Genomic DNA, 7,556 nt, shown 5'->3' with positions numbered 1-7,556 from the left:
TTTCTTTTAGTTTCCTATTATTTTAGTTTTAGTAAATTACCAAAGTGGCACCTAAATAGGATTTTACAAATTATGCCACTGCCACAATAGTTTAATACTTATAACAATTTAGTTTTGAAAATGTTTATTATTTTTAAAGCATTAAAATAATTGTTTTTTCTACTCTTTTATTCATTTAACAGTATTTAAACATTTTATAAAAGTGTGGTTTCTCCACCATAATTATCTATGCAATATTTGGTTCACTCCGAACATTTTAGTTTTAATATTTGAAAACTTTTATTGTTTGCCTATTTTTGAATTTGAATTTGAATCGGTTTCGAACTAACTCGAGATTAGCAACTATAAACGAGGTGACGTGGCACCATTAGCAGAGGATCACTGTAGCTTAATTACCCGGGCGTCACAATTCTCCTCCACTACAAGAAATCTCGTCCCGAGATTTAAACGGTGGAGTAAGGGGCGAAGGTGTTGGTAGCGAAAAAAAACCTAACGAGTCTTCTCGGTCTTGGCTTCCCTTTCGAAGAGGTTGATCCCTTTCGTTGATGTCTTCATTTCACTGCTTCAAGTCACCATGATCAATTTGTCATCCTTTCTTCGGGATCCCCATCGTACTTACGAATAGGTAAGGGGCAGCTCTACAACGATAGGATGTTACAAGGGAAAATCTTCTTGGGGTTTCCCAAGTATGAACATATGAGTATCTCTCGAGTTGAACAAATGAAACACATCGAGAGCAAAGTAAGACGGTGCAATAAGAAGTTTCAAGCGGATAGGCAATCGTTCATTGCCTGAAACAGAGTGTGAATGGGGTTCAGAGCAACAGGAATAAGTATTGTGTCCGATACCAGAATTGATCACTAGGAAGGTGGCTTGCAAATTACATACGAAGTCAAGCTATAGGAATAACTTTGGCAACAGGGTGTATAGGAGAGTCAGGTTTCGATCCTGTGAAACTGTGGGTTATGGGCCCACCATGTGGTCCATTTTTTTTATAGGAGCAGTGACATCTTGCACGGTCATGATAGTAAGGCATGTCAGGGAGTACCATGTCAGCTATGTCGGCAACAACGTTGGTACCTAGGGCGAGGGACGAAGAGAACCATTTTCCTGCTCGTTGAAACGAGGCGGACCAATAGGCAAGGTTCCCGTCCATCGGTGGTTACCGGAATGTCATCAACAATAGTAACAAGGTCTTGCTGACCGAGTTGTACATCGAGGTGTTTGCACAAGTAGTGGATTATTACTGCTTATATCATATAGATCATAGAAAAGGTTTAAACAAACCAATGGAAGGAAAATATGATCATCAGATTAAACAGAACAATGGAAAGGAAAATATGTTTAAACACATATTTCGAGGGTATATCCTTCCCAAGGACAAGCAGAGCAAGATATCCATGACAGGATATAAAGTAAAAAACCATTTAGGTAAGGGGGGAGGAATCTCATGATATTACTCATACAACGGTGTTAGGATAATTGATAATTAAAATATAGCATCGTGCTTCAAACGTGCCTGTTGAAAATCGGAGTACCATTGACATGCTTCGAGATAGCAGTGACATGGTCTTCAGATGAAGATCAGACTTTGGAAACACGAAGGATCCATCAAGAATAACTTGTAGAATAAGTCTTACAATTTCCTCATGGATGAATGGATAACCTTGCTGAAAAGGAATCTATAATGATAGGTCCTCCAGCCGGGGGGGGGGGTGCTAGGCATGACATCATGTTACCGGGTCATCAAAGGATCAACATCATAACTCTTGGAAAGTTGTCCCATCCATCATATCTGACCGAGATTCATATCCAATTGGTGTCATGATACCTCAGACTCAAGGGGTCCGAGAGGAAAAGGTGCAACACAAATCGACGAAATGACATTGCAAGATTCTCGGGAAATGAACTACGGGAGCGGGTTTCTGAAGCAATAGTTCACCATTAAACCAAGGAGAGGACAAGGAGGTGTCTGGTGAACTCAACGGCAATTCACCGAGATTCCCAAAAGATGGATTTCCACCATTAAGTGAACAAGGAGATAACATTTGTCAGATCAAATGATATAAGGAAGTATGCTCGAGGAAAACATACACAATTAAACATTGGTTGAAGGGTGCGCCCGAAGTATGGGTTGGGTTGCACGACCAATGTTAGAATGGTGATTCAATTAGCGAAGGACTTAGAATGAACTATCGATCATTAACTTCAAAGCAATAGGGTTGCTAGAAGTGCATAATCCAAACAACACCGTTCACTTGTGGGTACCCCGGTTGGAATCAACACGAGGACCAAGCAAGAATGGTGATGGTGAGAAGTATCATTATAGCAAGAATTCTTAAGAGATGGAGCAATCCTCACAACATTCTTAACATCAAAGATGGTAATACTCCGTGGTAGAATATAACATAAGTTGGATAGCAAGGAACTCAAGGTACAACACAATACAGGAACAAGTTTTGTGTTGGAGGGAATGCAATAATGTTGTCGCTGATAACACCAATCATCGAGGGCAAGGATGGTATTTCTCATCATGATTTCAATAGATCTCTTGGAAGAGCTCAGAATGTTGATGATATTCACGACACATTTGTCGCGAGAGTTCAAGAAGATGTAATCGATCGGTGATGACATCAAGTCAAAGTAATGATAAAGTGAAAGGTTATTGGAACCAAGGGTACGACACAAACTCGAAACCAAGCTTGTTGTTCAAGGCGAAATGATATGACGATGATGATCGACGTAAGGTTAGTTCATCGTTGAAAATTGTGCTCCGGGAAGAAGGACCGGGTAGCACAGTTAAAATTAGCTCGATAATGATATAGCCGATCAGGCTAGGAATGACTTGAAGGATTAATAAATTTGTAAGCAGTGATGGGTTCAAATACTTGTTGAATCGCAATGCGAACTCGATTCAGTTATCGGTGTCTTTGAGTGTATAATAACTCAGAGCCCGTGAAAAATTGGAATCAGTGGAAAGGTAGCACTTGATGAAGAACTCATAAGAAGTTATGCAGTTCCAAGATAATCTTGAGATACCAGGGGGTAATACTCGACACAAGATCAAAGTAAAGATTGGACGGGTGTATCTATCCATAGAAGACAATTGTTTTAACTTGTCCGAGAAATGGAATCAAGGAAGAACAATCATGGTCGGAACCACGGTTGCAAGGGATCAATTCACAGATACCATATGTTAGTTATCAAGGAAATAGTTATTATTACAAGAAGCTTCCATGATAGGATATTCATCGCGTCCATGGGCATGAACACAAGGTTCGAGGTCGACTCCCACTTCTCCAAAGCATAACCTTACATTCACTTCTCGTTTCGATAATGGCATTAGTGTTGAAAGTTATACCTTGTGAAATACCAGATGAGTATGACCCGTGAAAACTTCCGAGTTCACACATAGTAAGGAAGGCATAGGTTCAACCCATCAGGGCGTCTTACGAACATATACCACAAACTTCGGGGTAAATAATACAAGCTCGAAAGTAGAGCATTGTTCAAAGCAGATGATACAATTTACCAAGGCATTATATACCCATGGAAAGGCTCTCAAGGTTATTCAATATGAAGGACACTGTCGGATAAGATCCAACAAAGGAACCGATGGTCCTCAAGGGATCTGAGGTGAGCACCGGTACTCAACCGGAGGAAGAAGAATGCACGGGCATCATATTATAGAACATCGGAATGATTCGATGCTTAGATAATAAAGGAATTTCGATTTCCAAAACAAAGGATCAGAAGCAGTCGCTCTGATCAAGGATGGATAAGTTGGATATACCAGAGGCACAATTGACGACAAATAGGTTTGGTCGAGAACCAGCTCATGTTCAAAAATGATGTCTGAGCCGGAAGGATAATTTAGAAGGGTTGATAGATGATTGTGTGCATTCGCACACATGCTGAATCAATAGGATCAAAATGACGATGCCTAAGGATACTAACGAATATTGCCAGACATATGGAAAGCATCCATAATGCAAGCAGACAAGTATTGCAGAGCAATAAGCTATTAAGGATTTTTGGAGGATCAAATAGTATTTCGAAGACCATTGTGAAACACATGAACAACTGGGGGATGAGCGGATACTCGATAAGTGCGAGAATTATCCATAGGGGTATTCAGGTGACAAGGAACAGCAAGGCGGTAAGCTCAAAGGATTATCGAGACAACGACGAGTGTTTCGAGGTATCTGGTAATAACAAGACCAACTGGGGATGAATGTAAGAATAACAACTGCAAGTAGTTATCCATAAGGGTTGACGGTGGAAGGGGAATTGCAAATGCGATGAACATAAGTTCTCGGGTTAACAACGGCGAGTATCTTCAGGGTCTTCACGTGCTGCAGACGATCATCATTAATAAGGGGCTCTCCGGGTGAAAGTGATAACGAGATCCTAATGTTAGATTTAGCAGAAATCATTTAACCCGAATAGAAGAGAAATAAGAGTCCCAGAGTATAGGTCGAGGAATAAAAGATCCTACTACCACCCAATGGCGACGTGGGCCCGTAAGGCACACAGCCATGTTAGTAAAAGTTTTGCAATGTCTAGACTCGACTTCGGCCAAGGAGTTGGAAGGGGGATTTCTACAGGCAGTCGGCTCTGATACCAACTTGTGACGCCCCCGATTTGACCGTACACTAATCATGCACACAAATGTGTACGATCAAGATCAGGGACTCACGGGAAGATATCACAACACAACTCTACAAATAAAATAAGTCATACAAGCATCATATTACAAGCCAGGGGCCTCGAGGGCTCGAATACAAGTGCTCGATCATAGACGAGTCAGCGGAAGCAACAATATCTGAGTACAGACATAAGTTAAACAAGTTTGCCTTAAGAAGGCTAGCACAAACTGGGATACAGATCAAAAGAGGCGCAGGCCTCCTGCCTGGGATCCTCCTAAACTACTCCTGGTCGTCGTCGTCGTCGTGCACGTAGTAGTAGGCACCTCCGGGGTAGTAGTCGTCGTCGACGGTGGCGTCTGGCTCCTGGACTCCAGCATCTGGTTGCGACAACCAGAAAGAAAGGAAAGGGAAAAAAAAGGGGGGAGAAAGCAACCGTGAGTACTCATCCAAAGTACTCGCAAGCAAGGAACTACACTACATATGCATGGTTATATGTGTAAGGAGGCCATATCAGTGGACTGAACTGCAGAATGCCAGAATAAGAGGGGGATAGCTAGTCCTATCGAAGACTACGCTTCTGGCAGCCTCCGCCTCGCAGCATGTAGAACAGAGTAGATTGAAGTCCTCCAAGTAGCATCTCCAAGTAGCATCTCCAAGCAGCATCGCATAGCATAACCCTACCCGGCGATCCTCTCCTCGTCGCCCTGCGGAAAAGCGATCACCGGGTTGTCTGTGGAACTTGGAAGGGTGTGTTTTATTAAGTATCCGGTTCTAGTTGTCATAAGGTCAAGGTACAACTCCAAGTCGTCCTGTTACCGAAGATCACGGCTATTCGAATAGATTAACTTCCCTGCAGGGGTGCACCACATAACCCAACACGCTTGATCCCATTTGGCCGGACACACTTTCTGGGTCATGCCCGGCCTCGGAAGATCAACACGTCGCAGCCCCACCTAGGCACAACAGAGAGGCCAGCACGCCGGTCTAAACCTAAGCGCGCAGGGGTCTGGGCCCATCGCCCTGAGCACACCTGCACGTTGCGTGGGCGGCCGAAAGCAGACCTAGCCTAGTGGCGTTCCAGTCCAATTCGGCGCGCGCCGCTCCGTCGCTGACGTCTGAAGTGCTTCGGCTGATACCACGACGCCGGGATACCCATAACTACTACCACGTAGATGGTTAGTGCGTATAGGCTCGTAGCCGACTCAGATCAAATACCAAGATCTCGTTAAGCGTGTTAAGTATCCGCGAACGCCGAACAGGGCCAGGCCCACCTGTCTCCTAGGTGGTCTCAACCTGCCCTGTCGCTCCGCCACAAAGTAACAGTCAAGGGCCGTCGGGAACCCAGGCCCACCTCTACCGGGATGGAGCCACCTGTCCTTTCAGCCCCCTCGTCAGAATCACTTGCGGGTACTCAATGAGCTGACCCGACTTTAGTCACCATCTGTATAGTATGTATGTATGTACAGTATATACCCGTGATCACCTCCCAAGTGATCACGGCCCGATAGTATAGCAAGGCAGACTGACAAGAATGTAGGGCCAATGATGATAAACTAGCATCCTATACTAAGCATTTAGGATTGCAGGTAAGGTATCAACAGATGTAGCGACAATGTCAGGCTATGCATCAGAATAGGATTAATGAAAGCAGTAACATGCTACACTACTCTAATGCAAGCAGTATAGAGGAGAATAGGCGATATCTGGTGATCAAGGGGGGGGCTTGCCTGGTTGCTCTGGCAAGAGAGAGGGGTCGTCAACTCCGTAGTCGAACTGGTCAGCAGCAGCGTCGGTCTCGTAGTCTAACGGAGAGAAGAGGGGGAAGAAATAATGAATACAGAGCAAACAAAGCATCACAAAATATAACAAGGCAATACGCGGTGTTCGGTGTGCCCTAACGCGGTAGTAAGTGATACCGACGAAAGGGGGAAACATCCGGAAAAGTATTCCCGGTGTTTCGTGTTTTCGGGCAGAGGAGCCGGAGGGGTAAGTTGCGGGTTCGATAGGTTAGGGGTGTGTGGCGGACGAACGGACCGCGTATCCGGATTCGTCTCGTCGTTCTGAGCAACTTTCATGTATAAAGTATTTTCATCCGAATTACGGATTAAAAGATATGATTTTTTTTAAAGATTTAAATCATATTCTGATTTTAATTATTTATTTAAACCCAACATTATCCAAAACAGTGATTGCTGACGTCATCATGACATCAGCAGTCAACAGAGGTGTTGACTGGTCAAACTGATGTGTGGGTCCAGTGGGACCCACCTGTCATACACTGTTAGGTTGGTTAGGGTTTAGGTTAAACTAATTACTGTTTACCTAAACTAACATGTTAATTAGATTAATTAACTAGGATTAATTAACTTAATTAATTTAGTTAATTAATTAATTAATTAATTAAGTTTATTTTTAGTTATTATTTATTTTCTATTATTCCTCTTTAAAACCCCTTTTTTTGGAAACGTCCTCTGGGCAGTGGCCCACTTGTCATAGGCCCAAGGCCTAATGGGTTCGGGCGCGGGGCGCAGCCCGAGCGGGCGCACGGGCGTTATCGGGTGCGGGCGCCGCGCACCCGCACGGAGGCGACGGAGGGCGTCGGCGGGGTCGTGCCCACGATGCGTCCAGGGGAGGGCGTGTGGGCGTGCGGGGAGGGGAACCACGGTAGCGGCTCGCCGGAGTTGCGTTCCGGTGACCACTTGGTCACCCACGAGCATCGGAAGGATGAGCGCGTTGGCGCGCATCGAGTTGGGCTAGTGGTTGGTGCTGGAGGTGGCCGAAAACAAGGCCGGTGACGAGGTTCGGCGGCGGCGGGCGTGCAGCAGCAAGGGCGGCGGGGACCGTCCATGGCCGGGCTCGGTCAGAGGGGGCGTGGGCGTGAGCGCGCGCGGTCGGCCACGGTCGGGC

The sequence above is a fragment of the Triticum dicoccoides genome, chromosome 2B (assembly GCF_002162155.2).
Source record: "Triticum dicoccoides isolate Atlit2015 ecotype Zavitan chromosome 2B, WEW_v2.0, whole genome shotgun sequence".
NCBI lineage: Eukaryota > Viridiplantae > Streptophyta > Magnoliopsida > Poales > Poaceae > Triticum > Triticum dicoccoides.
The sequence above is the reverse complement of the archived record's forward strand: the minus strand, read 5'-3'. Positions refer to the sequence as shown.